Source organism: Muntiacus reevesi, chromosome X (assembly GCF_963930625.1).
Source record: "Muntiacus reevesi chromosome X, mMunRee1.1, whole genome shotgun sequence".
In the NCBI taxonomy this organism is placed as follows: domain Eukaryota; kingdom Metazoa; phylum Chordata; class Mammalia; order Artiodactyla; family Cervidae; genus Muntiacus; species Muntiacus reevesi.
The window spans coordinates 80,480,684-80,502,256 of NC_089271.1; positions in this window are offsets into that span (position 1 = coordinate 80,480,684).

Consider the following 21,573-nt stretch of genomic DNA (forward strand, 5'->3'; position numbering starts at 1 on the left):
CTGAATACTCATTAGAGCACTGATACTGAAGCTACAATACTTTGGCCACCTGATGTGAAGAACTGACTCATTGGAAAAGGCCCTGATGCTGGGAAAGATTGAAAGCATGAGGAGAAGGGGATGACAGAGGATGAGATGGTTGGATAGCACCACCAACTCGATAGACGTGAGTTTGAATAAGCCCCAGGAGTTGATGACCGACAGGGAGGCCTAGCGTGCTGCAGTCCATGGGGTTAAAAAGAGTCAGACACGACTGAGCAACTGAACTGACTGAGACATATATCCAAGAAAAATGAAAACACATGTTCACCCAAAAACTTCACAAATATTCATGGCAACATAATTCATAATGGACAAAAAAGGGGAAGCAACCCAAATGTCCATCAAGTGATGAATGGATACACAAATTGTGGAGTGGAACAACAATGGAACTGTAAAATTTCAAATAGTGGAATATTATTTGGCTGTAAAAGGATACATGCAGCAACATGAATGAATTTTGAAAATATTATGTTAAGTGAAAGAAGCCAGTTACAAAGGACCAAGTATTATATGATTCCACTTATGTTAAATATCCAAAGTAGAACTTTCTGTCCAGAGACAGAAAGTCTGTTAATAGAAGTTGCCTGAGGACAGAGTGGTTGGGAGTGACAGTCAAATATTTGTGGTTTCTTTTTGGGGTGATGAAAATATTCTAAAATTGAATGTGATGATAGTTATATAGCTCTGTGATTACGCTAAAACTGTTCAGTGGTATAATAAATGGGTGAATTGTGTGGTTTATAAATTGTATCTCAAAAAAGCTGCAATCAAAAAAGAAAAAATGCTGCCATGAATATGGAGGTGCAGATATCTCTTCAACTTAGCGTTTTCCTTTTCTTTGTATATAGTTCCAGATGTAGAACTGCTGGATCATATGGTAGTTCTATTTTTAATTTTTTGAGGGCTCTCCAAATTGTTTTACATAGTGGCTGCACTATTTATATTCACATCAACAGTATACAAATGTTCCGTTTTCTCCACATCCTTGCCAGCATTTGTTATCTCTTGTTTTTTAATGATAGTCATTCTAGCAACTGTGAGATGCAATCTATGATTTTGACTTGTATTTCCCTGGTGATTAGTGATATTAAGCACCTTTTCATGTATTTGTTGACCATTCGTATATCTTCTTTTGTAAAATATCTATTCATGTCCTTTACTCATTTTAAATTGGATTGTGTGCTCAGTCACTCAGTCGTTTCTGACTCTTTGCAGTCCCATGGACTGCAGCCCACCACGTTCGTCTGTCCATGGAATTTTACAGGCAAGAATACTGGAGTGGGTTGCCATTTTCTCCTCCAGGGGATCTTTCTGACCCAGGGATCGAACCCACAGCTCCTTCATTTATGGTTTTATACATTTTTGGATATATGGTTTGAAAATACTTTTCCCATTTCATAGGCTGTCTTTTCGCTTTGTTGATTATTTATTTCATGTAAACATGATTCTGCTGTCATGTTTACATACTCATCTCTAGAGAAATTGGCTCAGTATTAGCAGAAAAATATGAAACATAAAAAATTTGAATGAAAATATTAAGAGAATTCTGAGAACGAAGTAGATTTTAAGTTGAAGACAAAAAGAAAATCCTTATATCTATGAAAATAGAGAAAATGGCACACTGTACAATAGTGTGCCAGATATAGTGCCATGGACTTTATGGATATAACATGATTATACATATATATAAAGACATATAGTATCTTTATTTCAGAAGTGAAGAACCTTACCCTCTGATAAAGTGACTAGTCCAAATGTATGCTGGTAGCAAATGGTAAAGTGGTGTTTAAATGTAGTTTAATTTCTGATGCCTTCTCTTATTCATAATACTACACTGCCTCACAGATGTAAGAAGACTTTCATTTGTTTAGTACTAAGGAAAGAAGTCAGGCAAGTGAAGGAATAAATTGTGACTAAAAAGTGTGCTGCCTCTAGGCGGCAACATGTCAGCTTGCATTCCCATGAACAACTGCTCCAAAGTAATGACTGACAGGAATGCTTTTTTCCACTAGGGGTCAGTTCTGTGCAAGGTTGAATATTTTTAAAAAGAGTTCAATTAATGGAACCAACATTTACTTAACCAATTTAAAAATACTTCCTTCTTTCTCCAAAATACACTTGCCTTTTCTTATTAGAATTGATTTAAAATGCTGAAAAAGTAAATAGACAAAAGCACTCAATGAACAAAATTGGGTAAATTATTTCGTGAACCAAAATCCAAGGACATGCTATTTTTCTCTTTCTACTAGGTGACGTGTTGATCATTTGGGGCACTGCACAAATCTCAATTTTTCTATAAATGGCTCTTTGATCCTCCAAGAGAGTGTTTATGAATCTTTCCTTTTACCTGGAAGCAACTTCTTCATGCTTTCCATGCCAAATCATACACTGCACTGAGATTATATTTTCATGCTTACCTTACTACTGTGCATTTTACAGAGCTGGAATCTGGTGTGTATTCATCTCCCTACCTCTACTAATCAATACAATTCCCAACGCATAGGAAGCACTTAAGTATAACTTAATGAAGAGATAGAAAATAGTCTTGCTGAATTCAGAGTCAGCCCTCCACCATGGTATTTAAATCTGACAAAGATTAAGCTTTTCTAAAATACAATATCTGGACTCCAAGAAAATGGAGTTGCTTTCAAATATATGGGTATTAAAGCATTCACAATAGTGTGAGTTTTACTTAAAATTAGGGCATTACATATATCCAAGATATTGCCATGTAAAATATATGATTAATTTCTTCAATTTCCCAACCCTCTGATGAAAATATAAATGCAGTAAGACTATAAATTCTTTACATATCTCACTCTCATTCAAATGCATACCAAAGTTTAGCTAGATTTTGGTAGAGAAAACATCAGAAGGGAGAGCATTTTGATATGGTTTGCTTTCTAAAGTCCTTGATATGATAACAAGTTCCGCTTAACTATTTGAGAAGTAAAATACTGACATCCTGTTTGTTTCATTATTGAATGGATCTTCTAGACAAATCCTGGGTTTCCCAAGAATTATGCATACAGTTTTCTTTTCTATTATTATTTTATGGCAAGTTGTATTCAAGTACTTTGGTTTATAACTATTTTGTGGTACACCACTAAACTGCAACAATCTTCACATACAATGCCTAACAATAATTCTTGAGAAAAATGTTAGATAATGACAATGCTAACTTGACAATAAATAAGAAAACACTGCTCTACACCTGACTATTTTATCTGTGTGTTTTCCTTATAGATTATGGAACCAACCAATTGTTAGCAACAACAAAGTTACTAAGCTATAGTTAGAATAAATTCCAATTTTGTTGTTCATAAACATCATAGCAAATTTTCCAATTGCATTATTTCCAAAAGGTAAGGATGAATAAATTGTTTATAATCATCTTTGGAAATAAAATCCATAACTAGACATTCTTTCAAAAATGTCTCCTCAAAGCAAATTGCACCTTTAGATACTTTTTCCTACCTATCTACTTCTTATAAATAGCTCATCAGTCAGGAAATTATCGTATAAGCACAGAACTAATGATAGGTAAATTGTTGGAAACAATAATTTCTTATGGGACACTATACTGATCAGTACTGAGGCCTAATTATGTGAAAAAATATTAAAGAAAAATTTATTAAAATGAAATTAGTGATCAGATACCAATTTGAAGACTTTGCTAGATAAGATGACTTCCCTCTGTTGACATGGCATTAGAATTTCAGGAAAGAGTGTGCTGCCTCCCTAGGCTCACCAGGTATCCTTCCCTGACCAGTGAGTCTAAGAATTTTCCATCATGGGCTGTGGAAATCTCTCTCCCAGTAACTGAAGCTGGCAAGAGAGCCAGGAAAAAGATGGCAGAGGAGCAGGTGGATGTGGAATACAACTCTGTCCATGGATAATTCAGGAATACACTTTCAAACACAGAAGTGCATGTAGAACACCAGCTGAGAGTGGAGTACCTGACCAGTGGAAAAGAATATATGGAACCATGCAAAACTAAAGATCAAGCCCTGAGTCTATGGAGTGGGAGCACTGACTCCAAGATGCTAGACTACCAGAGAACTAACCCTAGGGAGTATCAGATAGTGAGAATTTACACAAAGGACACCACTTGAATGCAAGACATGGTGACACCCAACCACCTGTAACACCCTGTGCAGGAAACCTCATTTAAACAACAAGCAAAACAAAAATATAAAACCAATCATCAGAAGAGAGTATCACCACCTCACTCAGCCTTACTCATCAGAGGAAAAACAAACAACAACAACAACAAACTCAGTACAAATCTCACCTTATATGTAGCTTACACAAACCACTAGACCAACCTTAGGAGAGGAGAAACCAAAAGGAAGAAAAAATTCAACCTTGAAACCAGTGAAAAGGAGACTTCAAACACAACAAGTTTAAAAAAAATGAAAAGGCAGAGAAATACTACACAAATGAAGGAACAAACTAGAAACACAGAAGTACAAATAAATGAAGAGGAAATAGGCAAACTACCTGAAAAATAATTCAGAATAATGATAGTAAAGATGATAAAAAAAAAAAAAAAAAAACTTGAAACAGAATGGAGAATAGATAAAAATCAGTTAACAAAGACCAAGAAGGATTAAAGAATAAATATCCACAAACAACAAAATTACTAAAATTAAAAATACTCTAGAAAGAATCACTAGCAGAATGTCTGAAGCAGAACAATGAATCAGTGAGCCGGAAGATAAAATGGTGGAAATAACTTCTGAAGAGCAAAATAAAGTAAAAAGAATGAAAAGAAATGAGGATAGTCTCAGAGACCTCTATGACAATATCAAATGCACCAACATTTGAATTAAAGGTGTTCCTGAAGAAGAAGTAGTTCCAAAACAGGAAAGGAGTGTGTCAGGGCTGTATATTGTCACCCTGCTTTTTTAACTTATATGCAGAATACATCATGCAAAATGCTGGGCTGGATGAAGCACAGGCTGGAATCAAGATTGCTAAGAGACATATCAATAACCTCAGATATGCAGATGGCACTACCCTTATGGCAGAAAGCAAAGAAGAATTAAAGAGCCTCTTGATGAAAGTGAAAAAGGAGAGTGAGAAAGTTGACTTAAAACTAAATATTCAGAAAACTAAGTTCATGGCATCCAGTCCCATCACTTCATGGCAAATAGATGGGGAAACAGTAGAAATAGTGGCTGGCTTTATTTTGGGGGGCTCCAAAATCACTCCAGATGGTGACTGAAGCCATGAAATTAAAAGGCTCCTGCTCTTTGGAAGAAAAGTTATTTTATGACCAACCTAGACAGTATATAAAAAAGCAGAGACATTCCTTTGCCAACAAAGGTCCATCTAGCAAAGCTATGGTTTTTCCAGTAGTCATGTATGGATGTGAGAGTTGGATTATAAAGAAAGCTGAGTGCCAAAGAATTGATGTTTTTGAACTGTGGTATTGGAGAAGACTCTTAAAGGATCCCTTGGACTGCAAGGAGAGCCAACAAGTCAATCCTAAAGGAAATCTTTCCTGAATATTCATTCGAAGGACTGATATTGAAGCTGAAACTCCAATAATTTGGCCACCTGTTGGGAAGAACTGACTCATTGGAAAAGGCCCTGATGCTGGGAAAGATTGAAGGCGGGAGGAGGAGGGGATGACAGAGGATGAGATGATAGGATGACATCAACGACTGGATGGACATGAGTTTGAGTAAGCTCTGGGAGTTGGTGATTGACCGGGAGGCCTATAGACTGAAAGGGAGAGGATGAAAATATGTTACATATAAATGGGAAGCAAAAGAAAGCTGAAGTAGCAACCCTTATATCAGACAAAATAGACCTTAAAGTAAAGATTACAAGAGATAAAGAAGGACACTACATAATGTTCAAGGGATCAGTCCAAGAGGAAGACATAACAATTGTAAATATCTATGCACCCAACATAGGAGCACCTCAATACATAAGACAAACACCAACAGACAGAAAAGGAGAAATTGACAGTAACACAATAATAGTAGGAGACTTTAGCACCCCACTCACATGAATGGACAGATCATCAAAACAGAAAATTAATAAGGAAACACAAGTCTTAAATGATACATTAAATGAGATGCATCTAACTGATATCTTCAAGACATTCCATCCAAATGCAGAAGAGTACCCCTTCTTCTCAAGTGCACATGGAACATTCTCCAGGATAGACCACATCTTGGGTCAAAAATCAAACCTCAGTGAACTTAAGAAAATTGAAATTTTATCAACCATCTTCTCTGACGAAAACGCTGAGACTAGATATAAATTACGAGAAAAAAAATAAAACTATAAGAAAGACAAACACATGGAGATTAAAAAACATGTTTCTAAATAACCAACAGGTTACTGAAGAAATCAAAAGGGAAAACAAAAAAAATTCTAGATGCAAATGACGATTAAAACAAGACAACTCAAAACCTATGGGGTGCAGTTAAAGCAGTTCTAAAAGGGAAGTTTATAGCAATACAATCCTACGTCAAAAAACAAGAAAAACATCGAATAGACAGCTTAACTAGCCTACACATAAAACAACTGGAAAAAGAAGAACAAAAAAAAATTAGTAGAAGGAATGAAATCATAGAGATCCAAACAGAAATAAATGAAAAAGAAATGAAGGAAACAATAGTAAAGATTAATAAAACTAAAAGCTGGTTCTTTCAGTAGATAAACAAAATTGACAAACCCTTAACCAGACTTGGAGAGAGTACAAGAGACAATGCAGAAATACAAAGGATTATAAGAGACTATTATGAACAACTATATGGCAATAAAATGGGTAACCTGGGAGAAATGGACTGATTCTTGGAAAAGTCCAATCTTCCAAGACTGAAGCAGGAAGAAATAGAACTTATGAACAACCCATGCATGAGACGAGTGCTCAGGCCTGGTGCACTGGGAGGACCCAGAGGAGTCGGGTGGAGAGGGAGGTGGGGGGGGATCGGGATGGGGAATACGTGTAACTCCATGACTGATTCGTGTCAATGTATGACAAAACCCACTGAAATGTTGTGAAGTAATTGGCCTCCAACTAATAAAATAAAATTAAAAAAAAAAAAAAAGAAATTATGAACAACCCAATTACAAACACTGAAATTGAAGCTGTGATCAACAACCTCCCAAAAAACAAATGCCCAGGACCAGATAGCTTCACAGGAGAATTCTATCAAACATTTAGGGAAGAGCTAATGCCCATCCTTCTAAAACTCTTTCAAAAAAACTGCAGAGGTAGGAATACTTTCAAACTCATTCTGCGAGGCCACCATCACTCTGATATCAAAACTGACAAAGACAACACAAAAAAAGAAAACTACAGGGCAACATCACTGATGAACATAGATTCAAAAATCCTCAACAAAATTTTAGCACAAAGAATTCAGCAACACACCAAAAAGCTCACACACCATGATCAAGTTGGATTTATTCCAGGAATGCAAGGATTCTCAATATACACAAATCAATCAATGTGATACACCACATATTAACAAATTGAAAGATATGATAATGTCAACAGATGCAGCAAAAGTCTTTGACAAAATCAGCACCAATTTTTTGTTAAATCTCTTTAAAAAAAAAAAAAAAGGGGGCATTCAAGGAACCTACCTCAGCATAGTAAAGGCCATATATGATAAGCCTACAGCAAGCATTATTCTCAATGGTGAAAAACTGAAAGCATTCCCCCTAACATCAGGAATAAGATAAGTGTGTCCACTTTTTCCACTATTATTCAACATAATTCTGGAAGTCCTAGCTACAGTAATCAGAAAATAAAAAGAAATAAGAGGAATCCAGATCTGAAAAGAAGTAAAGCTCTCATTGTTTGCAGATGACATGATACTGTACATAGAAAACCCTAAAGATAGTATCAGAAAGTTACTAAAGCTACTCAGTGAATTCAGCAAAGTCACACAATACAAAATCAGTACAGAGAAACCATTTGCATTTCTATATGCAATCAATGAAAAATCAAAAAGAGAAATTAAGCAATCCATCCAAATCACCATTGCCACAAAAAGAATTAAATATCTAGGAATAAACTTACCTAAGGAGACAAAAAGAAAAAAAAAAAAAACTGTACACAGAAAACTATAAGACACTAATGAAGGAAATCAAAGATACTATAAACAGATGGGGAGATATTCCATGCTCCTGGGTAAGAAGAATCAATATTGTGAAAATGAATATACTACCAAATGCAATCTACAGATTCAATGTGATACCTATCAAATTACCAATGGCATTTTTTGCAGAACTAGAACAAAAAAATCTCACAATTCATATGGAAACAAAAGAGACCCTGAATAGCCAAAGCAGTCTTAAGAAAGAAGAATGGGGCTGCAGAAATCAACCTTCCTGACTTCAGATTATACTACAAAGCTGCCATCATCAAGACAGTAACATACTGGCACAAAAACAGAAGTACAGGCCAATGGAACAAGATAGAAAGCTCAGAAATAAACCTATGCAACTATGGATGCCTTATTTTTTGCAAAGGAGGAAAGAATATACAATGGAGCAAAGACAGCCTCTTCAATAAATGGTGCTGGGAAAACTGGAAAGTTACATATAAAAGAATGAAATTAGAACAATTCCTAACACCATACACAAAGATAACCTCAAAATGGATTAAAGACCTAAATGTAAGACCAGAATCCATAAGACTCTTAGAGGAAAACATAGGCAATAGACAGAATACCCGATGACATAAATCAAAGCAAGATCCTCTGTGACCCACCTCCTAGAGTAACAGAAAAAAAAAAAAAGAAAAAAGTGAACAAGTGGGAGCGGATTAAGCCTAAAAGCTTTTGCACAGCAAAAGAAACTATAATCAAGATGAAAAAAATAGCACTCAGAATGGGAGAAAATTATAGCAAATGAAACAACTGACAAATGATTAATTTCCAAAATATACAAGCAGTTCATACAACTTAATGCCAGAAAAACAAACAACCCAATCAAAAACTGGGGAAAAGACCTAAATAGACATTTCTCCAATGAAGACATACAGATGGCTAACAAATACATGAAAAGATGCTCAATATCACTCATTATCAGAGAAATGCAAATCAAAACTACAATGAGATATCACCTGACACCAGTCAGAATGGCCATCATCAAAAAATATGCAAACAATAAATGCTTAAGAGGGTGTGGAGGATAGGGAATACTCTTGAACTGTTGGTGGGAATGTAAATTGATACAGCCACTATGGAAGATGGTATGGAGATTCATTAAAGAATAAACTAGGGATAAAAGCACCATATGACTCAGCAATCCTACTCCTAGGCATATACCCTGAGGAAACCAAAATTGAAAATCGCATGTATCCTATTGTTCATTGAACCACTATTCACAATAGCTAGAACATGGAAGTAACCAAGATGTTCATCAACAGATGAATGGATAAAGAAGTTGTGGTACATATACACAATGGAATATTACTTAGTCATAAAAAGGAACACATTTGAGTCAGTTCTAATGAGGTGGATGAACCTAGAACCTATTATACATAGGGAAGTTAAGTCAGAAAGAGAAAGATAAATACTGTATTCTAACGCATATATGTGGAATCTAGAAAATAGGTGCTGAAGAATTTATTTACAGGACAGCAATGGAGAAGCAGACATAGAGAATAGACTTTTGGACATGGGGAGAGGGGAGGAGAGGGTGAGATATATGGAAAGAGTAACATGGAAACTTACATTACAATATGTAAAATAGATAGCCAACGAGAATTTTCTGTATGGCTCAGGAAATTCAAACAGGGGTTCTGTGTCAACCTGGAGGGTTGGGATGGGGAGGGAGACAAGAGGGAGGTTCAAAACGGAGGGGATATATGTATACCTATGGCGATTCATGCTGAGGTTTAACAGAAAACAACAAAATTCTGTAGAGCAATTATCCTTCAATTATAAAGAAAGAAAAAAGCTGACAAGAGGGAACTTCCAGAGCATTCTCAACTCCACATGGGGCAAACAGGGTGTTTTGAAAGAGTATAGGGGTGTGTGCTTTTTATTTTAATATATATTAAACACAATTTTTAAACATAAAAAAAAGAATTTCAGGAAAGGATTCATTGTTTCTAAAAGCATTAAGTATTGCATTTTTCACAGCAAGATTTTTAAATAATTTACATTTTGAGCTTTTTAATAATGCTAATAAATGACTTTCAAAACACAGTTTCACTAATAGCTATTGAAACTCATAAGACTATCTTGTAAATGTATGTTGCAGCAGCGTCAAAAGCTGCCACCAAATGGTTTTGGCATAAAGGGTTCAATAAGAGTACTAAGTGAGACATAATAACACAAATTTTGTAGACTAATACATTTCCTTTCTCAGCCTCTGAACATGGGCATAACCACTTTGGAGCTCATTTTGGTTTCTTAAATATGACCTTATATGATGAAATGAGCTTAGTTGTATTTAAAAAATGGATTAATATAAAATGGAATATGTGTATATTCTTTAATAGCCATAAGGAGGGAAAAACTTTTTGTTGCTTAAGGAGACCTTTAAAGGAAGAAGAAAAGAGGGTTGGAAATAAAATGAATAAGAAATAAGGTCCTCAGGTCTAAGATTTACAAAGTAATCCTTTTCCAAAAATGTATCCACTTATATTTACAAAAAGATATCATTACTTTAATATTCAGTAACATTGCAATTAATATTGACTTTGTCATAATGACTATTACATATATCTGCTTTATCCTAAGTATTTCATCTTTGACAGCCTGCTGTGTTTTTCTAGTTTTCTAATTGATGAGCTTTTCTCACCTTGTGATTATCTAATTTTCACTTAATTGCTTTTAGTAATAAAGTTCATCTTGCATTTTTCTTCCATAAGGATTAGATTTTTTTTAAAGCAACAAATCATCTTGTAGAGCTGAAAATGATGCATTATATTAGGATGGTTTCTTTTCCTCTGAGAATTAGAAGACTACAATTTCAATTGAAGGTTGAAAGGGTTATTCTGTCTCCTATATTGAGTTGTTCATAATTTATTGAATGTCATACATAAACTTTCATTGGAAGAAAAAATTTTCCAGGAAAAATAAAGCAATGGAAAATAATATTAAGCCAAATATACTTCCTCTTTATAAAACTATTGATGTGAAATTGCTTTCAAGCTCAGTTTTTCACTCAACATTTTCTGCAATTTATTTTGCTACTTCCACATCTCCTCAACAAGTGCTCAAATACATTCAGGGCTATTTATTACCAAGTGCAACAACTAAAGACATTGTAAACTGATCATTTTTCTTATGTCCATCGTTTGCTTTAATAAAAATTTTTACATCAACTGCATATTTTCAGTCAGGACAAAACTTCTTTCAAGTGTGATACCAAATACATTGCTAGAAGGCAAATTTTCATATTAAGCATAAAGTTGTGCCAAACATATAAATTAATACATACATTTTAATATGCCAACCATTTAGAATCAGAGCAATTACTTAGACCTAATTTTCATATCATGACTTTATTGTATCTAAAAACAAAAAAGTAGTACAGCCTTTAAGGTAAGAGGTCTACATATAAAAATTTCACTCTTAAGAAGGCTAACTCAATTCTGTTATCAAAATAAAGAAAGTTTCTAAGGCAACTCTCTTCATGAAAGTTTTCAGTTTGATATATTTCAAGATAAACCACCAATCAATTTTTCTTATAAACCACTTAAGAATATTGAAAATTCTCAATTTGTGATCCTTGTGAATTTAATATTAGCTCATCTGGCTTAAGATGCAAATATGAGAATGGATCAGTAATCACTCAGCTATGTAACTAACTGATACTTTCTTAACACTTAAGGTAAAATGTATATAGGTCATATTGTAACATTTGGGTATAATTAATTACTGATTTATATGAGTAATGTAAAATGAGGCATTTGACTAATTAAATTTAGTTATACCTATAACAAGGGGAAAAATAAAAACAAACAAACAAAAAAAAAACTTAAGTACTGTGTAATCAGAGCCTCCAATTTTGTGGATTCTCTAATGTATATACAACGACCTAAACTTTGAGTAAAAATTTCTTTCAAATATGATTCACTAATTCTCATTAGTGCTTAACGCCTTTAAACAATACTTAGCACAGCTGTTTTTGATACTCCATATTAAGTAGTTGTTAATGGGGTAATCACTTATGAAAGACCAATGAGACTGCAAGATGGGTAGACTTTATAGTTTGTGTAATAAATATTGCCATTGAGGTTTGCAAAGTTTTTTTTTTAATAAAAATAGCAGTTCTAAATTACTTACTATCTTTTGTGTAGTTAGAAACTTAACTATAAACAGTAGCTATGAGATTTTAATATAAAATGACAGAATGTTTCATGTTAGAGTTACAAAATCTCTACTTCTGATATAATCACCATTATCCTGGGCACTGTTGTACTTCAGGTTCATTTGGTTAGCAAATTGCCAACAAGGGGCCCTCTAATGAATAATACAGCTGCAAAACATCATAAGCATTCCAGTCTGACTAGTTTCATAAAAGGAATGATGAGTTATTTCATGAACAGCATATTATTATGAAAAAACTGGGAGACTTTGCTACTATGGTGTTTTCTTGGTACTCAAACTAGGTATAATGAATTAGAGAACTAGGCAAGTAGTATTTGTTCTGAAGTGAACCAAATTGTGGCCATGAAGTGACAAGAAATCACCACTATATCAGATGGTATAAGAAGGTTCAAGATGTGAAATAAGTGTTAGTCACTCATTCGTGCCCGACTTTTTGCGACCCCATGGACTGCAACCCACCAGGCTCCTCTGTCCATGAGATTTTCGAGGCAAGGATACTGGAGTGGGTTGCCATTTCTAAATTTGGCTAAATCCTAAATTTCAGAAAATGTTTCATGTGTCAAACTATTTGAAAGAAAGTGAATTTCTAAAAGGCATTGCATTTCAACTAATCGATATCAACATACCTGTGTAAGAAAAAATGACATTTTGTCAGTGTTCAATATCAGAGGTGTTTGACATTTTTTTTTTTCTCAAGAGAAAAAACTGTCTCCCCCCAACACACACACAAAATCTAAAGATGCCATTGGAAGTGGTTCTAGCATTTTGAATGTTTCCCTGAAGACTAAAGTTCATGACACAATAGTGAAGTCTTTGAGTACAGAATTGATGCAGAAAAAGAGATAGAGAAGGACGTTTATTGGAGAGTAAATGACATATGCAAAGATATGAGAATAAGAAAAATTAAGACATATTCATGAAAAAGTAGTTAGGTAGAGCAAGGGAAGTGCTCAGTGAAGAAATAGATTTTGTATGGGATTGGAATGTCACCCAATGCCAGATTACACCAGGCCTCACATGCTAAGCTAAGGAACTCATTGAATAATGCTTAGTAGTACTGACATTGTCTAATTTGTATATTTTTAAAAAATCACTAGGATAGCAGAGGGAAAAGTGATAGATGGGGATAAATACTGGAAATAAAGACATTGGTTAGGTATATTTTGCTGAGATATAGAGAAGAGTAGCGATACTAAGACAATGTCAGTGAAGACGGAAATGAGAGGACAGATTGTGAAAATATTTAAATGAAGAACATATTAATTTTATGGAACAAATAATGTGAGAGATGAGAGAAAAGAGGAGTAGGAAACTAACAGATATTTATCTTAAGTAGATGGTTAAAAAAAAAAAAAACTGTTAATGATTGGAGGAATGATGGTAAATTTGATTTACCATCCATTACATGGAAGTGCAAATGGGACATGCCAGTGGATATATAGTGAATAAAAGTGTGATCTCAGGAGAAACCTCAGAAGAGAAATCACCTTAAGAGTCATTTGTCTTTAGATTATAGTTGAGTTCATGGCTCCAGATGAGATCACATGATGCTATGCTGGTGTCACAGGTGCTATGAATGAAGAGAAAATGTAACCCTTATTTTAAAAAGTCAGTGAGTGGCAGGATTATATGCTGCCATTTCAGAGGAAATTTGCTTATGTATGGCTTACTTTTTATCCCTTTGTTCTATATCATGTTATAATTTTTCTTTTATAATACCATGTAATACAGTACATGCCTTCTTTCTCCAAACAATCATTCAATATGAAATTTTGGTTTGACTTTGACTCTTGTTTACTATGATGACAGAATACAGCTAGCCCATTCCAAAAGAGGCATTTACATAATTTTAAAAATTGTGAAAGTAATATAATGTGGAATTTAAAATAATCTAGTGAGAAGGGAAGTAGGCTGTGGTGTCAAGAAGCAACAGTTAGAACCAGACTTGGAACAACAAACTGGTTCCAAATTGAGAAAGGAGTACATCAAGGCTGTATATTGTCACCCTGTTTATTTAACTTATATGCAGAGTACATCATGCAAAATACTGGGCTGGATGAAGCATAAGCTGGAATCAAGATTGCAGAAAGAAATAGCAATAACCTCAGATATGAAGATGACACAACCCTTATGGCAGAAAGCAAAGAAGAACTAAAGAGCCTCTTGATGAAAGTGAAAGAGGAGAGTGAAAAAGTTGGCTTAAAGCTCAATATTCAGAAAACTAAGATCATGGCATCTGGTCCCATCACTTCATGGCAAATAAAATTAAATAAAATGAAATTAAAAGATGCTCCTTGGAAGAAAAGCTCTGACCAACCTAGACAGCATATTAAAAAGCAGAGACATTACTTTGCCAACAAATGCCCATCTAGTCAAAGCTGTGATTTTTCCAGTAGTCATCTATGGATGTGAGAGTTGGAGTATAAAGAAAGCTGAACGCCAAAGAATTGATGCTTTTGAACTGTGGTGTTGGAGAAGACTCTTGAGAGTCCCTTGGACTGCAAGGAGATCCAACCAGTCCATCCTAAAGGAGATCAGTCCTGGGTGTTCATTGGAAGGACTAATGCTGAAGCTGAAACTCCAGTACTTTGGCCACCTCATGCAAAGAGTTGACTCGTTGGAAAAGACCCTGATGCTGGGAGGGATTGGGGGCAGGAGGAGAAGGGGATGACAGAGGATGAGATGACTGGATGGCATCACCTACTCGATGGGCATGAGTTTGAGTAAACTCTGGGAGTTTGTGATGGACAGGGAGGCCTGGCGTGCTGCGATTCATGGGGTTGCAAAGAGTCGAACATGACTGACAGACTGAACTGAACTGAATATTCCATTGTGTATATGGACCACAACTTTCTTATCCATTCGTCTGCCAATGGACATCCAGGTTGCTTCCATGTCCTGGCTATTATAAACAGTGCTGCGATGAACATTGGGGTACATGTGTCTCTTTCAATTCTGGTTTCCTCTGTATGTATGCCAAGCAGTGGGATTGCATCTTAATGGTAGTAAGAAAGAAAACCAACAATCAACAAGCACATAACTAGTATAAGTTTAATATTACCTACTAAGAGATGCAAGGTAAAAAGCATCTTAAACAAAAAATAAATTGATCCCAGATGTGGATTTTAAGTGTTTAAGAAAGTGATGTGCAAGGTTGGTAAAAAGAAAGGCAACAGAGGAATATTTCATCTTTATAATTGTAAAAAAGTTTAAAATATGTGATACTTAATGGAATCAAGAAGCGGTATGCGAACTCATTTGCCTAATATCAGTGCTTGTCGTAGTGACAGATAGTGGAAAAAGAGTTAATATTTGTAGCCACACTAATGTTAGAACATTGGTCTGCAGTGAGAGGGAGTTGTGAAATGGGAATGTATATAGATACTTATAGCCTGAAACTCTAGAATTCTCATTCAAAGATACTTTAAAATCATATTGGACCATATGATATTATGGAAAAGAAACAAAATGGGTTAATTATTCTGAAATAATACTCAGTGTGTCCTTTCCTCTTCCATCTCACTGCCTCTGCATTAGTGACAGAGATAGCATCGGAAGCCCACACAACTTTCAACTGTTACCTCTTCACACCTCACTCCATGCATCTACCCTGCTCATTATCAACAAGGAAATATTTCTCAAACACAGGTGCCTATTTCAGTTATATGTTTAAAACTATTCGCTAGTAGCACCATATAATCTATAGGATAAATTATAAAATACTTAGAGCTGTATGCAAAGTCACTTAGACAGACTAGATCCTGGCTAATTTTAAGTCTTCTCTTACACCACTTTTCTCAGGAATCCTGTATTGAGCCACTAGCTGTTGCCTGATACCATAATCTTTTTTTATATCTCTGTGCGTTTGTGTACACTAGTGTCCCTATTCAGAATGAACAACCCATCAATTGTCCTTTGGGAATTTAAGCATTGCCTTCTATACGGATGTTACCCAGGTATTGCTTTCACTCAAGCATATCCTATTTGGAGGGATACAGAAAACGCAAAAAGGCTCTGAGCCCTTTGTGTATTGATTTTATCATACTGTATTTCAATATTTTACATGTTTATTGCCAATTAGACTTTGAGAATTTTGAAAGTAATGACCATATCTAATTTATCTTGATTATAAAGTGTCCAACACAGAGTAACTGCACATTAAATTATGGCAAAATAAAATTCTGATTATTAATGTAACACAAGTAAACAGGAAACAACATAAATGAACAAGGGCTCAAGGCAGAGTCCGTTTTCTCTCATTCATGCTAGTTATCTAAGGAGTAGAATTCAAATCTTGGGAACAGGCTGCAATTAGTTAACAAAAGGATTCAGGGAACAGGGTAGCCCTTTATTATACATAAATGCATGTCCTACAATTAAGCCATCTAAGTGTATTTCTTTCCATTAGAGAATTTATTATTTTGAAGTTTGACCTTTAGTAGCTTTAAAATGTAAACCACTAGTGGCTTTATCAAAAACTCAAAGGTGAAGAAAAATAATCTCTAAAATGAATGAGTTAAATTAGAACTGGAATGATCCAGTTTCCTCCACTCTTTAAAAATATTCACTGCCTTCGCATGTTTTCTACGGTTTTCCTTCATATTAATAGGATATTAAATAGTAGGATACAGGGGATTTCCAGGGAACAGACTACATAAGTACTAAATGCCATTCACATGCTTCTCACCTTTTGGTTCCAGAGAATCAAAGGATCCCTGTTGAGCAGTCTTGTGTGAATGAGAATAAAGTCTCGAATAAATTGCTCATGAAATCCATGCTAAACTAATCCCCCAATGGTTCCCAGTGGTCACATATGTCTTTTACAGAAATCCCTGCAATGTTTCACGGACCTCATGGGCCTCCCACACCTCAGAAAATGGGTCAGTGGAGCCATTTGCCTATTTTTTTTTTAAAGTCATTTGCCTATTAAAAAAATGATTTTGAACATGTCTATTATCGTATGTGAAACCAATCGCCAGTCCAGGTTCGATGCAGGAGACAGGGTGCTCGAGGCTGGTGCACTGGGAGACCCAGAGTGATGGGATACAGAGGGAGGTGGGAGGGGGATTCAGGATGGGGAACACATGTACACCCGTGGTGGATTCATGTCAGTGTATGACAAAAACCACTACAATATTGTAAAGTAATTAGCCTCCAATTAAAATAAATAAATTTATATTTTAAAAAAGCCTAATACCATGTAATCTCTGTCATGTACATAAATGTAATAATTATTGCAATTGGGCCTATGGGCCACTTCTTATTAGAAAAGCATCATTCATTTATAAGATTTCTAAAAACTCAATACATGTAGTTTGTTCATGCTGCCACATTCTTGTTATTAATCATCTTATTGAACCTGCCAAAAAGAAACGTATTCAATCTTCTTTTTTTCAGTTATTTAAAATACTGAAAATATTTGTACATTTTAAGACATTGAGATACAAAAATATTATACTTCCTAAGTATTTAGTAGCATATTTCATAAGTGCAAGTGAGAATCAAATATGTTGGTAATTAGGAGAACAGTTGTTAATCAAATCTCAATCATTTTACTACTTTTCATTTTAAATAAATATGCATATATTTAAGTCAGAACAAGCTACTACTTCAGAAAATAAGAAATAAAAGATTTCTTCCAATACTAATTCAATTTTATCATTAGGGTTTTCTTGATTTTAATGTTTTAAATTATTATGCATTTATATACTTTCTAATCTATTCGATTTCTATATATTTGCTACCTGAGCCAGAAGCAACATTTACTATTATTTTTATTGTAGTATTTTTGTTATCAATTTTCCTGATTTCCCTTCAAAAATAAACAAAGAAGGGGAGGTTTAAATGGCAGAATATGCATTTTAAAGTTGAGCCATACTTCCTCATATTAAATAAAACAAGGATGATAGCATTAAAGAAAAGGCCAGAAGTGGAAAGATTAAGAGATTTTGTTTCTGCTTTGCTACTAGCCAGTTCTGTGACTAATAGGCACACAGTCAAATAGCTTTTCCTCTGTAGTCTTATCTATAAAAATGGCACTTTAGGCTTTTCATATCCCTGAGTTGTGGTAAGGTTTAAATTGTTGATGACTAGTCTACGTGATTAATACTTTGTACTAGGCCAAAGGAAAAAAGGTAAGGATGGATAAGATAAGAATATGTACCTCATTATGTAAGTCATTGTTTACATATTATGCATTATTTTTATTATTTTAAATAAAAATATGTACCAAATGATCAGAGAAAAGAGCAAGAGAGAACAGGGGATGAAAGAGCAGAAAGTATTCATGATTTAACCATCTAACTTCACACAGAGGTGAATGTTCTCATTTTAACATGCATTATCTACTCTTTGGGGAAACTCTCCTCTGTGGTCTCTACTGTTGCTTCAGGATATTATAAGATAGTTGAGAATGTTTGTAAAGATGTAGTTGGTATTATAAGCTAGGACTGTGTATGGCTTAATACACCATCAGGAAAGAAGCTTATGGGATTCTACGATGTGCACGGATCCCAAACATCTTGAAAAAATGTCTATTATTATGTTCCTAACTAAATGCTTCAGTTATCCATAGGGCAGGATATGGGATCATGTTGACAGAACACAGATGTGAGGAGAGTTGAAGTATTTTGGAAAAAAAATTACAAGAGCATCAACACATATATAGGGTGATATGTAGTGTTCTTTTACTGTCTTTAAAAAATTATTTTCTAGTTGTGAGTATGTGGAGTCAGTTGCTTAAGTCATGTCTGATTCTTTGCCATCCCATGTATGGAATCCCCCAGGCTCCTCTGTCAATGGGATTCTCCAGGCAACAATACGGTAGTGGGTTGCTGTGCCCTTCTCCAGGGGAATCTTCCTGACCCAGGGATCGAACCCACATCTCCTGCATCTCCTGCATTCCAGGCGGATTCTTTATCACTGAGCCATTGGGGAAACCCTATATTCTGGTTATAATAAAATAATTTCTGGAATACATGATTTTCAGCTCTAGAATTCTGTAGGATCTTGGAATTTAAAAAAATGCCTTTTGAAAAAGGACATTTCTAAAAGTCTTGAGGAAGTATCTTTTTTAAAGACCCCCATAAACTTCAATGCCCACAGGGAAAAAAGATATACGGATTTGGGGCACTTCCCTATTCTTTGTTCTTCATAAATGTGTACTATAGCTGAGCTAGAAACCCTATTATACCTGAGTCAGTTAGCAGTCACAAAATTATTTGTCCGATGGCTTTTCAATTTTATATTTTTGAGCATTTGCTTCCTCAGCAATCTTCACTATGTTTTGTCTAAAATATAGAAAAAGAAGGGGGGGGGGAAAGGTGCTTTTTAATAATTAAAAAACCTTTCCCAAATGCATATTATGGATTAGAAAAAAATTCAAGTTACTACTTCATCCAGTACTCTAACAAGATCCAAATATTTATAGACAATTTGTTCTGTGAAAAGAATAAGAAAGGATGCTATAGGTTGCCATTGTAATTTAGATCACTCAAGATTACTTATATATAACTAAATCTTATACCAGGCCTCACTTTAGTAAATGAAACGCTCCCATCATTAGATAACATCCTAGATGCAGGCTTTTAAAAAATAGAATCAAGGACTACCCTAATAGTCCAGTGACTAAGACTGCACACTCCCAATGCAGGGGGCCTGGGTTTGATCTCTGGTCAGGGAACTGAATCCCACATGCCTCAACTAAAGATCCTGAATGCTGCAACGAAGACTAAAGATCCTGCATGCCACAGCTAAGACCTGTCACAGCCAAGCAAATACATTTACAATTACATATCTAAAAAAGGTAGAGCGAACTTTCTGTAGTAATTAGTAATTTATAAAGTTAGAAACACAATAGGACAGTTACTAACATGTTATTCAACATCTTTGTTGTGCTAAAATCTTTCGCTAAAATTTTTCTATGAAGTACACATGATAAAAGAAGAAAAATTGGCAAAATATCTGGATTATATTGAAGTGAATTTAGTAGGTTTAATTTCATTTTAGCACTCTTTCCAATGAGTTATATTTTACATGACCCAACAGAAATTTAGTGGTTTTAAAAGATTTTGGTTTACAAGGATTCAAAGCAAAGACAGATGGTAACTTTTGTTCTGTAGAGGAAGCACTCACAAACTAGATTAGTTGCAGCAAGTTTTAGTATTTAAAGTAAATTTTAAAATCATGTTTTTAACTCTGTCACAGGCTATTTATGATTAAGCCACTTCAATTGTTTTCATAGCCAAATAAATAAAATTAATTCTGTTGGTGTGGTAAGATATGATTATGAAATAATGGACAATTTTATAATACTTGAAGGCACCTATGAATAAGAACAGCATAAATGAGATAAGATATCCATTTAAAAAATTGTATAGAGCTCTTTAGTCAATATCCCATTTGTACCCACTGATAAAGTAAAGAAAGAGTAATTGTTTGGAGCTTATGTATATCAGAATTTTGTCCTGAAATAATTTTATGAGAAATCAGTATCAATGAAAGCATTCAAAAAGTATTCAAAAGTATGCCAAAATACTGCCTGTTAAATAATTTAGTATTCTCTATTACAAAATACATTAAGTTCCCACATCAGCAGAAAATATCATTTCAACCCACACAACCATGTTTGTAGGGCAGAATAGAAAGAAACATATGAAATTTAAATTACTGGGCTATTCAGTACATTTATGGTATACAAAAGGAATCATTTGTTTCACTCCATTAAGATTTTGGTAGTGGAAGAGTTTAATAAGAAAGTAAATGAAGGAGATCACGAGGTCTGTATAGTCCGATAAGTCATTTATAAAGAGAAAATACATTATCACATGGGTGACAGAAAATATATTATCACATGAGTGATACAGGAGCTGGGCAGAATTTAAACCAACACATCAGAAAAAGGAAGCATTTGCAATATCATGAAATTCTATGCATTTGGAAATTAGGCAGCTCAAACTTTTGCCTGTTTCTACTGAACTAATCAAGTGTCCCACAAAAAGGTTTACTGCCAATGTAAGGTTAACATAACATAAATCTTGCTACATACATATTCTTCATGATCTACACTGAAGACATAATAAAGTCTGCATTACTATGGAAAGCAGTAAATTAAAACTGTAATAGAACTGTGCACTTTTTTTTTCAATCTAAGATTATGCTCAAATTATAAGGTGATGGTGCAGAAAGGAAACCACAATGATAAACAGAT